This window comes from Lissotriton vulgaris, chromosome 11, assembly GCF_964263255.1.
Source record: "Lissotriton vulgaris chromosome 11, aLisVul1.2, whole genome shotgun sequence".
In the NCBI taxonomy this organism is placed as follows: Eukaryota; Metazoa; Chordata; class Amphibia; order Caudata; family Salamandridae; genus Lissotriton; species Lissotriton vulgaris.
Genome location: NC_141699.1, coordinates 1,419,035 through 1,431,148, shown reverse-complemented (window position 1 = coordinate 1,431,148; position 12,114 = coordinate 1,419,035).

Below are 12,114 nucleotides of genomic sequence, written 5' to 3'. Positions count from 1 at the left end.
AGAAATTGTGCAGACAGTTCCGAGTTTATGCCGCCGCGACCAGATGATGCAGGGCGTGTTTCGCCAGCATTTGCACTTATTGTAAATGATAGTCGGAGGCCACGGCGTTGGCGGGCGGGGGATAAACTGAGCCGGTTTGTCTAAAGTTGCTTATTTTGTAGCGTGTCGGCTCTTGGCATTCTGCAAACATGGCATCACCCCGCACGAGGCGAAATGCAATAATGTTGGGCTGCGAGTGATTTCCCCATTCCCTGCGGAGGGAGGAAGACACGTCCAGTAACTTGAGACCTCTCCGCAGAAAGCTGGCGTCCCTCCCCGAGCTCCGGGACAAGTTTTGGAAGCAGAAGTCGTCGGACCGCCGAACCGCCGCCGGCCCAGCTCGGGGACGAGCCCCACCGAGCCTCCCAGCAACACCTGGTAGAGGCTGGGCCGCCGTCTTCCTTCTTCCCCCGGGCGGCGGGGGGGGGGGGGCGGGCACTTCCGGCCGGCCGCGCTAGGATTGGCCGGCCGGCTGAAGAAACCCCCGGGCGGGGATCGAGCAGGGAGGGAGGGAGGGAGGGGGGGGGGAGGGAGGGAGGGGGAGAAAGGGAGGGAGGGGGAAGGTCACTCACCTGCAGACTTGGGCATAATAAGGAGACCCGTCCCGAGCAGCAAGGGAGGTGCCGGCAATGCCGGAACAGACTCGGGGGCGTTCCCGGCGTCGCGTGACGTCGGCAAAAGCCAAAGAATCTCGGGAACGCCCCCGTGTCTGGTCCGGCATTGATGGACAGGCCCCTCGTCCAATGGCTAGGCTCCATTTATGGAGCTAGCCAATGGGACGGGGGGCGTGTTCCATAGTGCCTTACTGTACTCAATAGATTTCTCTGGAGGAGGAGCCTAACGGCTCCGCCCCCCAGCGAAACCTAAAAAGGTGGCAGGTTAAAAATCAGAGAGCACTGAGAATCAATGTATATACTAGCTAGCTAACATAAGTATATCAATGAAAGGACAGACAAGAAAACCACCTGACAGACTGGGGGGCGGGGGGGGCAGCAAACAGAATAGGGAAGTGATTGACAAAGAGACAAACAGCAGAAGGACAAATCAAGGAGCACGCAAACAAACCGGCAACCAGCCAACAAAATCAATGAATGCACTGGTGCAAGGAGGAGGACACCTTTGGGCATACCAATGAGTGCGCTGATCCAGCAAGCAATTCCACAAAGAAGCAAATGAAATAGATGGGCTGACGAATAAAATGACAGATTAATAGACAAATTAACCAACAGGAGTGGGTGAGACTGGTTTGCGCTGCATGGTTATGGTAATATGTGGCAGGACAATCGGTGATTGGATGGACGAATGGGCAGACCAGACAGCTGGACAGATTGACATGCAGCTAAACTGATGGAAGAGCATACACGCACACGTAGGGATAAATCGATGAGTTTCTGGACTGATAGAACGAATTGCCCTCAACAGGTATTTATAGTTCGAAAGTTTGATAAATAAATTCATGTGAAGAGGAAATGGAGGACGTAAGGACAGGTGGGTGAACTGATGGTTGTGTAAACACATAATGAACCTGTGTGTTCATGGCAAGAAAAGAGGTGAAAGATGTTCTTATAGGCGAGAGGATTAACGATTGGGCTGGGGCTCTGGTGGATGCAGAGATAAACCACTGGGTATGGGAAACACTGAGGAATAGATGAGGCCTCAAAGGCCGGACAATAACCGACTGGTTACGGGGGTGGATTGAAAAGTAAAAGGATGCTGGGTGAATGAGTTATTGGGGACATTAGTAGAGTAAGGAGTGAATATACGGTTTAAGGAGAAAGTAACCCAAGTGCGACTAGCTGAACGGTGTTGGGCGCCCTCCCTCCTGGAGCTGCAAAACAAACATGCTGATAGAGGGGCCATAAATTCCTGTCATTTGTTGCTGCCCGCAGACACTCATGGGCCCTCGGCTCCTCATTGGCAGGTGGACCGCACGCCCCACTGACAGCCCCTCCCCATTGGCTGTCACCCTCCCCCGGTTGTGATACGGTCCACTCACAATGTCTGAAGGCATCCCGTCCCTACCGAGCCGCCTGCAACCCCCGCGCGCGCGCCGTTACCTCTCTCGAGCCCGCGAGCTCCTTGCGCCCCTGCAGCGCCCCCGGGAGACCCCGCAGCGCCACCTCCACCACTCCGCGCCGGAGGCTGTGGCCGGGACCGCTCCTCTGTCTTGTTGTGTCTGCCTCTGGCCAGCATGCGCGTCATTTCCGGTCTACAATGCGTCTATTTCCGGGTCACCTGACACACCCGAACGGATTTTTTTTTTGTGTGGTGTCAGATGGGTCTTTATTCAAAGTACACGGCGCAAATCCATTAAATAGCACCAATTGTAGACTTAGCGGCTTGTCGCCTTCCCACAAGTGCCAATGCACAAGACTAAGTAGCGCTTGTCAGTACGGTTACGATTTAGAATGTTATCCTAAGTTCAAATACAACGTTGTATGCCTGTAGCTCGCCTCTCATCCAGAAACAATGGGGGAAAGGCACCGCCGCCGGCCCAGCTCGGGGACGAGCCCCACCGAGCCTCCCAGCAACACCTGGTAGAGGCTGGGCCGCCGTCTTCCTTCTTCCCCCGGGCGGCGGGGGGGGGGGGCGGGCACTTCCGGCCGGCCGCGCTAGGATTGGCCGGCCGGCTGAAGAAACCCCCGGGCGGGGATCGAGCAGGGAGGGAGGGAGGGGGGGGGGAGAAAGGGAGGGAGGGGGAAGGTCACTCACCTGCAGACTTGGGCATAATAAGGAGACCCGTCCCGAGCAGCAAGGGAGGTGCCGGCAATGCCGGAACAGACTCGGGGGCGTTCCCGGCGTCGCGTGACGTCGGCAAAAGCCAAAGAATCTCGGGAACGCCCCCGTGTCTGGTCCGGCATTGATGGACAGGCCCCTCGTCCAATGGCTAGGCTCCATTTATGGAGCTAGCCAATGGGACGGGGGGCGTGTTCCATAGTGCCTTACTGTACTCAATAGATTTCTCTGGAGGAGGAGCCTAACGGCTCCGCCCCCCAGCGAAACCTAAAAAGCACCAATTTCTGACCGACATAGTGAATTTCCAACCAACAACCAACAGCCCCCCCTCAACCACCCCCTCCCTGCCTCCCTGCTTAACGGACCTTCAACTGCCCGCCTCCCCAACTGAGCAGAGCGCTTAACCCATCCCAAAAACAGAGTACTTGCACGTTGGAGGAGAGTGTCTCCCCGAGCAGGCGGCCCCCCTGCTCCCTTCAGATTACCCAGGCCAGCGTCCATTCACGACCCGCGTGCATAGTCAGTCAATCAAGGAGTCAGCGTCCAATTTGTACACGGGTTGTCCACATTATTTTCCCCCGGCAGCCTCAGATAGTTCTTGTGTCAGTGATTTGCTCACGCCTCTTCTGTCTGAAGTTTGTGAGCCAGTCCGGCTGTCGTCTCGGTGTCCGTGGTTCATTCTGCCGGACCTACGCTCCACATTGCGCCAGCCATCAAGCCAGTCTCTTGCCGCCTCGGGAGAGTCAAAAAACCAGACCTTCTTATCGGCGACCACCCGTAGCCGAGCCGGGAATAACATGGAGTAGGGTCATTCTTGCTCACGCAACGTCTTTTTTACTTCTAAAAATGTCCTTCTCCGTCGTGTTACCTCCGCCGTGTAGTCGGGGAAAAAGGATATTCTCGAATTTTGAATTTGAATGGCTGGCGCCTGAAGGATGGTGTCGCGATCTCGAAAGTTAAAAAGTCTCGCCAGGATCGGACGCGGTGAGGCCCCTGGATCGGTGTTCCTCCTGGTACTCTGTGGGCCCATTCCACAGTGAAAAAGTTTGAGAGACCCTTGGGGGTAGCTGGTTCTTGATCAAGTCTTCCACGTATAGATCTATAGCACCCGTGGTTTCAGATTCCGGGACCCCAAAAATACGAACGTTGTTCCGCCGGGAGCGTCCTTCATGATCATCCAGCTTTTCCTTGAGCAACTTGTTATCGGCCTGCAGTTTCTCTATTTCCACCTGTAGATCAAAAACATCCTACACCAGGGATTTAGCTACCACCTCCACTTGCTTCACCCTTTCGCTCATCTTCTGGAGGTCCGCCCGTATAAGGGTTACTTCCGTTGCAGTTGCCCCCACCGTCGCCTGCACCTGGGCCAAGGCGTTCAGTACATCCTCCAGAGTGGCCTTCTTCGCACCTTCTCCTTCCGTGCCTTTGCCCAGGGACTTGCGTTGCTCCGTCTGGGAGAGTGATTGTTTCTCATAGGCAAATTTATCAAGCTTAGCTTGGGTGGAGGGATTTCTGGACCTTTTGCCCGCCATGTTCTCACACTGGTACTCTCAGCCTGTGGTGGCGTCTTATTAAGGGAGTGGTCGCGGCGAATGGTCGGCGGGGCCGCCCGAGTTTCAGCGGCGCTCCGTCCACACAGTAGTTAGGCTTTACTGGGCCGGATCCCCAGAGTCGGGTTTGCACCCCTTCTTTAATTGCGGTGGTATACTCAGGATCCGCTGTCGAGCTTGCGGAGACCTCGGCACAGGCCGCCCAGCCCTGCAGTTGAGAAAGTTCGTGCCCACGGTGGCGGATGTAATAGAAAATGGCGGCGTCTACGCATTTGTTTTTCCGGCTTCAGTTACCGTTAGCGTCGACGTTATCCGCAGCAATGTCTTATCGTTGGAGCGATATGTTGAGCCCTTAGATGATCTGCGAGGGGCTTCAGACTCTCACCGCCGTTTTCGCTGGGTCCGTACTCACTGCGGGCACTTCCGGTTAACAGCGCCGACGAGGCCCCACTTCCGCCCGGGCAGCATCCAAACCAGCCGCCGCTGCTGTGCTTGTGTCACCAGGCCACATACGTAGGCCGTCTTTTCCACCCGTTCCCAGGGCACCGCTGCTCCAAAACTTCTCCTCCAAGTGCCGCTCAGTCACCGGACCTGGGGCATCTCGTCTGGGTTCGTTTTTGTGCGGATAGGCATGCGGATTGATGCGGGAAGCCGCCTTACTCCGGGAGCCTCTCTAGTTTGCTACCGCCATCATCATGGAAACATATTTTAATCACATAAAGGGCAACTAGGCGGAAAGAAAACAACGGAATCCAGAAAAGATGATCCTACCAGAGCAACAAAAGTTTTTGGAGCAGACGCCTCCCTCACTGAATCCTGACACGCTTCATCATCAGCACCTATCCACAGCCTGGTAGGACAGCACCACCAGGGCGGATCTCAACCAAAAGCATGTGAGTTCTTATATAAAATGTTTCCCTTGATAATGCAGGAATCCAGAAAAGAAAGAAAAATCTAAAAATGCCTCACAATATACACAAAAGGAATCCTCTTTATTCGTAGGGTACCGTGGGCCCCGATTTCTCTTTTAATTTTGGCAACATGTTTCGGCCCACACCAAGAGTCTGGGGCTTTCCTCAGGGCTAAGTGCGTATCCCTGCCTACCTAAGCTGCATTCTATGAACAAACGTGAATTGCAAGGCTCTCACCTAAGACAGAGTTCTCTGAATCGGGAGTACCCTATTATTGAGTTTTCAGGAGTCAGGCAAGTCCGGTGCAAGGTGCCATCCTGTAACATCAAAAGATAAATAGGGAGCTACCCTTTTGACAGGAAAAAGATTGGGTCAACAATCTTATGAAAACAAAAAACTCCTTCTCCTGAGCTTGGCAAATGATTAGTGATGCTGGATTCCCATGGGGGCCGTTTGCATCAGTGAGAGGGATTTAAATATTGCGTAGGTTACCAAATTTACAACTTAATATGCATCAGACCACAAGATAGCATGAAAACATTGCATACACAAAAATTGAAAGTTTCATTCATTTATTCGAATAATTTAAAAATAATAACACATTATTTCATAAAAACAATCTTGTGCACATTCGACTTTGCTGTTAGTCAGCTTTAAAAAAACTCCAATTTTAAAAAAAATGCTGTTTAAGCATTGTTACACAAGTCTACATATACATCATATTTATTATACAAAAGGAACAAACTGTCGACGCGGCGTTTCGGTGCCTCAAATAATCTTGCACCTTCTTCAGGACTTGTTCATTTAAATCATATCTATAAAAAACATATCACAATGCATTTCATTAGGTCCAATATTTAATCTAACAATTGCACATTGATTCATTAACAATTTAGCTAGTCTCCTAATATTTGGTAACCCCGCCATTTTGTAATCCGGATCTATTCCCTGCGTCCCCTGTATTACTAAGTTCCCACACCTTAGTATTACTGAGAGGGAAGACCTAACTAGCGTGGTATATTTTTATCGCTAGGATGCGGTGTCATCAATTTACTTTTATCAGACACAAGTGGGCTGTATATAAAGGTAAAGAAGGGCCGTCAGATTTTCGTCCCTTCTATATTATAGAGTCCCACCCTCAGGTACCTCTATGTTCTTACCGAGGTTTGTATTTTCTTCCTGGCACTACCTTCTCGGTCTTTTGAGCAGGTTCTCTTCCGCTCTTATGTTCTCCTAAGGAAGTTTTGTTTGCTTTCCTCTTTCTTATTCTAGGAGAAAACACACCTTATTTTTAGTTACCCTGTTTCTTTGGGCTCTTTTCACCATTTTGACATAATATAATCCTATTTTTTTACCTTATATGTCAGTTTCTATGGTTATTGTCCAGTGGAGAATAACCATAGTAAGGTGATAAAAAGGCAACTCCTTACAAAAAGAGATGTTTTTCTGTTTTGACAGGATTGGAGTTGGTCCATTTTTTAATCAACCCGGGTGCAGTACCAACGAAACTGACATATAAGGTAAAAAATAGGATTATATTATGTTACAGAGGTACCTGAGGGTGGGACTCTATAATAAAGAAGGGACGAAAATCTGACGGCCCTTCTTTACCTTTATATACAGCCCACTCGTGTCTGATAAAAGTAAATTGATGACACTGCATCCTAGTGATAAAAATATACCACGCTAGTTAGGTCTTCCCTCTCAGTAATACTAAGGTGTGGGAACTTAGTAATACAGGGGACGCAGGGAATAGATCCGGATTACAAAATGGCGGGGTTACCAAATATTAGGAGACTAGCTAAAATGTTAATGAATCAATGTGCAATTGTTAGATTAAATATTGGACCTAATGAAATGCATTGTGATATGTTTTTTATAGATATGATTTAAATGAACAAGTCCTGAAGAAGGTGCAAGATTATTTGAGGCACCGAAACGACGCGTCGACAGTTTGTTCCTTTTGTATAATAAATATGATGTATATGTAGACTTGTGTAACAATGCTTGAACAGCATTTTTTTAAAAAATTGGAGTTTTTTTAAAGCTGACTAACAGCAAAGTCGAATGTGCACAAGATTGTTTTTATGAAATAATGTGTTATTATTTTTAAATTATTTGAATAAATGAATGAAACTTTTAATTTTTGGGTATGTAATGTTTTCCTGCTATCTTGTGTTCTGATACATATTAAGTTGTAAATTTGGTAACCTACGCAATATTTAAATCCCTCTCACTGATGCAAACGGCCCCCATGGGAATCCAGCATTACTAATCATTTGCCAAACTCAGGAGAAGGAGTTTTTTGTTTTCATAAGGCCATCCTGTAACAAACATGTGTCCTGGAGCTAGCACTGATGGTGTAACCTACACAGTGCTGCTCGGAAAACCGCCGACATAATCATTCTTGGGACCTTCTGTTAGGAGCACAAATCACTCACAAGCACAGAGAATGCCTAGGGAGGGACATACACTCCTCTTCTACTTCTATTCAGGGTAAGAAAATCCATTACAAAGTATGGCTTGGATGGCATTACACCCTCTAGTGCGTGCACCACATGTACCCAAACGCAAGCCCAAACTGCTGGGGGGGAAATAGGGGACTCAATGACTTGCTACATATTTGGTGGCTCTGCCCCAAGCTCCGCTCTTTTTGGGATAAGATGGCTGACACATTATAAAGTGTGCTAGTGTTCCAACTACCCTTTATACCGCAGGTCCTGATTCTAGATGCTAATCCTACTTTAGTAGAAATTATGATGAAACATGAATGGCACACAGTCTTCCAACAATTGGGAGTGCCCAAACTACCTATAAACCACAACTAGAAAAAGACAGCACTATTCTGCTGACTCAATGATTCTACAGATTCCCACAGCTCTCAAACCAACGGAAATACTCACCAGTAACATGAATGGAGCTTATTTAGGATGTGAGACCAAATGGAAACCTGTTTATAGGATGATGAGTGGAGATGGGTTGAATTATTTTTTATTAGGCTGTGATAGCTAAGCGTGGGCGGAAAATCCGTTCCGCTCGCGGATTTTGCGGATTTTCGGGAAATCCGCAATCCGCGAGATTTGCGGATTTCCCGCAAAATCCGCAAATTCGCACGCAGCGGATTTTTTTGGCGGCGCGCGGCGTTGGTGATACAATTTTTGCGGCGCGCGGCGTTTATCATCGTTTGCCGAGTTGTTTTTTTCGATAGTTTGCGAGTGCTGCGCCATTTTGGATCTTGCTGTGTGATCCCGCGGGAATTGGCGAGCGCGATTACGTCATCGCGGCTTGCCAGCGATAGTTTGTCAACGCGAGTACGACGAGATCACGTCTCGCGGTACTTCGCAATTGCGAGATTTGAGATGCGGCGAGCGAAAATATAAATTTGCAATTCTGCACAAGAAATCCACCAGCAAGCAGCATAAACCTTCTAGAAATGATGATTTTTATGTGAATAACTCCTTAGTTTGACATTTGCCTGCACTTTTTTAGCGAGGAGTCCATTTTGGGGAGGGGGGCAGGGGGGTGGGAGGAAGGAAGTGCCCCATAGTCTTCAACTTCCTGTTCCTGTTCAGCAGGCTCCTCCCAGTGCTTTGTCCATCTCCTGGTCACTTTTCATTCGGATGTGGACCTGGAAGGATTACTTTTTGTGGATGCTGCTGGATCTTTGGATTTGAGGCCTTTTTGACTTTCTTTGGATCACTGTTGGATTAGAATTTTTGGGCTGTTTTGGGGCCTTTTCCCCAGGGGTACTCAGTGGTGGGTGGACTGATTCTTTCTGTGGGTTGTCTTGAACTTAAACATCATGGAGGCCATAGATGAATTGGGATTCTGCTGATTTTTCTGTGTTTTTCGATTATTTTTTTTTGTAAAATTTTGTGTTTTTCGATTTTTGACCTGTTGTTGGGGCCTTGACCAGGGGTAGTGAGTGGTGCATGGGCCTAGTCTTTCTGTGGGCTGTCTTGAATTTAAACATCATGGAGGCCATGGATGGAATGGGATTGTGCTGATTTTGCAGTGTTTTTCGATTTTTGGGCCTGTACTTGTGGCCTTTTCACCAGGGGTATTTGAGTCTAGCATGGGCCTAGTCTTTCTGTGGGCTGTCTTGAATTTAAACATCATGGGGAGGGACATGCCATGTGGCTGGTGGCCATTTTGAGTGCAGCTACAGGCACTGGCCATGTGCTGGCAGGCAAGTGGCCATTTTGAATGCAGGCTTTGTTGTTAGGCCTCCAACCATTTTGCCTACTTTTCAACCTTTATTTATGCCCAGGGGTAGTGAGTCTTGCATGGGCCTAGTATTTCTGTGGGTTGTCTTGAATTTAAACATCATGGAGGCCATGGATTGAATGGGATTGTGCTGATTTTGCAGTGTTTTTCGATTTTTGGGCCTGTACTTGTGGCCTTTTCACCAGGGGTATTTGAGTCTAGCATGGGCCTAGTCTTTCTGTGGGCTGTCTTGAATTTAAACATCATGGAGGCCATGGATGGAATGGGATTGTGCTGATTTTGCAGTGTTTTTCGATTTTTGGGCCTGTACTTGTGGCCTTTTCACCAGGGGTATTTAAGTCTAGCATGGGCCTAGTCTTTCTGTGGGCTGTCTTGAATTTAAACATCATGGAGGCCGTGGATGGAATGGGATTGTGCTGATTTTGCAGTGTTTTTCGATTTTTGGGCCTGTACTTGTGGCCTTTTCACCAGGGGTATTTGAGTCTAGCATGGGCCTAGTCTTTCTGTGGGCTGTCTTGAATTTAAACATCATGGAGGCCATGGATGGAATGGGATTGTGCTGATTTTGCAGTGTTTTTCGATTTTTGGGCCTGTACTTGTGGCCTTTTCACCAGGGGTATTTGAGTCTAGCATGGGCCTAGTCTTTCTGTGGGCTGTCTTGAATTTAAACATCATGGAGGCCATGGATGGAATGGGATTGTGCTGATTTTGCAGTGTTTTTCGATTTTTGGGCCTGTACTTGTGGCCTTTTCACCAGGGGTATTTGAGTCTAGCATGGGCCTAGTCTTTCTGTGGGCTGTCTTGAATTTAAACATCATGGAGGCCATGGATGGAATGGGATTGTGCTGATTTTGCAGTGTTTTTCGATTTTTGGGGGTGTTCATGGGGAGGGACATGCCATGTGGCTGGTGGCCATTTTGAGTGCAGCTACAGGCACTGGCCATGTGCTGGCAGGCAAGTGGCCATTTTGAATGCAGGCTTTGTTGTTAGGCCTCCAACCATTTTGCCTACTTTTCAACCTTTATTTATGCCCAGGGGTAGTGAGTCTTGCATGGGCCTAGTATTTCTGTGGGTTGTCTTGAATTTAAACATCATGGAGGCCATGGATTGAATGGGATTGTGCTGATTTTGCAGTGTTTTTCGATTTTTGGGCCTGTACTTGTGGCCTTTTCACCAGGGGTATTTGAGTCTAGCATGGGCCTAGTCTTTCTGTGGGCTGTCTTGAATTTAAACATCATGGAGGCCATGGATGGAATGGGATTGTGCTGATTTTGCAGTGTTTTTCGATTTTTGGGCCTGTACTTGTGGCCTTTTCACCAGGGGTATTTGAGTCTAGCATGGGCCTAGTCTTTCTGTGGGCTGTCTTGAATTTAAACATCATGGAGGCCATGGATGGAATGGGATTGTGCTGATTTTGCAGTGTTTTTCGATTTTTGGGCCTGTACTTGTGGCCTTTTCACCAGGGGTATTTGAGTCTAGCATGGGCCTAGTCTTTCTGTGGGCTGTCTTGAATTTAAACATCATGGAGGCCATGGATGGAATGGGATTGTGCTGATTTTGCAGTGTTTTTCGATTTTTGGGGGTGTTCATGGGGAGGGACATGCCATGTGGCTGGTGGCCATTTTGAGTGCAGCTACAGGCACTGGCCATGTGCTGGCAGGCAAGTGGCCATTTTGAATGCAGGCTTTGTTGTTAGGCCTCCAACCATTTGGCCTACTTTTCAACCTTTATTTATGCCCAGGGGTAGTGAGTCTTGCATGGGCCTAGTATTTCTGTGGGTTGTCTTGAATTTAAACATCATGGAGGCCATGGATTGAATGGGATTGTGCTGATTTTGCAGTGTTTTTCGATTTTTGGGGGTGTTCATGGGGAGGGACATGCCATGTGGCTGGTGGCCATTTTGAGTGCAGCTACAGGCACTGGCCATGTGCTGTCAGGCAAGTGGCCATTTTAAATGCAGGCTTTGTTGTTAGGCCTCCAACCATTTTGCCTACTTTTCAACCTTTATTTATGCCCAGGGGTAGTGAGTCTTGCATGGGCCTAGTCTTTCTGTGGGTTGTCTTGAATTTAAACATTATGGAGGGCATGGATGGATTGGGATTGTGCTGATTTTGCAGTGTTTTTCGATTTTTTTGTGCTCTATAACTGAACTGATGTTCCTCTGTCTTCCATTTTTTTTAGGTGCACAAGACTCAAGAGAACCACCAGTGCCAGGAAGAAGTCCTGCAGCGGTGTGTGTGTGCAGCATAACGTCACGCGACGTCACGTCTGGCCTCAGACAACTCTACAATTCGTGCAACTGCGGCCTGCTGTCTGACCTGCTCTGAAGAAGATGGCCCCGCCCCCAAAGAAAGTTCTCCGTAGCTCCTCTAGCAAGAAAGTTGCTAGTAAGGAGCAGAAGAAGCAAGTTACCAAGGAGGCTGGTGTGCCACCCGCCACTTTTTTTGGGAGCAAAAAAAAAAGTACGCCTGCAGCAGCAGGATCTGCTGGGGACCAAGCTGAGAGCAGCACCCCTGCTCCATTGGGTTCAGTGCCTCCACCACCACGCCAACTTAAGTCAAAGCCCTTGAGTGCTTCAGAGGCAGTCAGTGTACTTCTCCAATCACCATCGACCAGTGATGTTGGCTCATCGCAATAAAGTAGCAGCAATG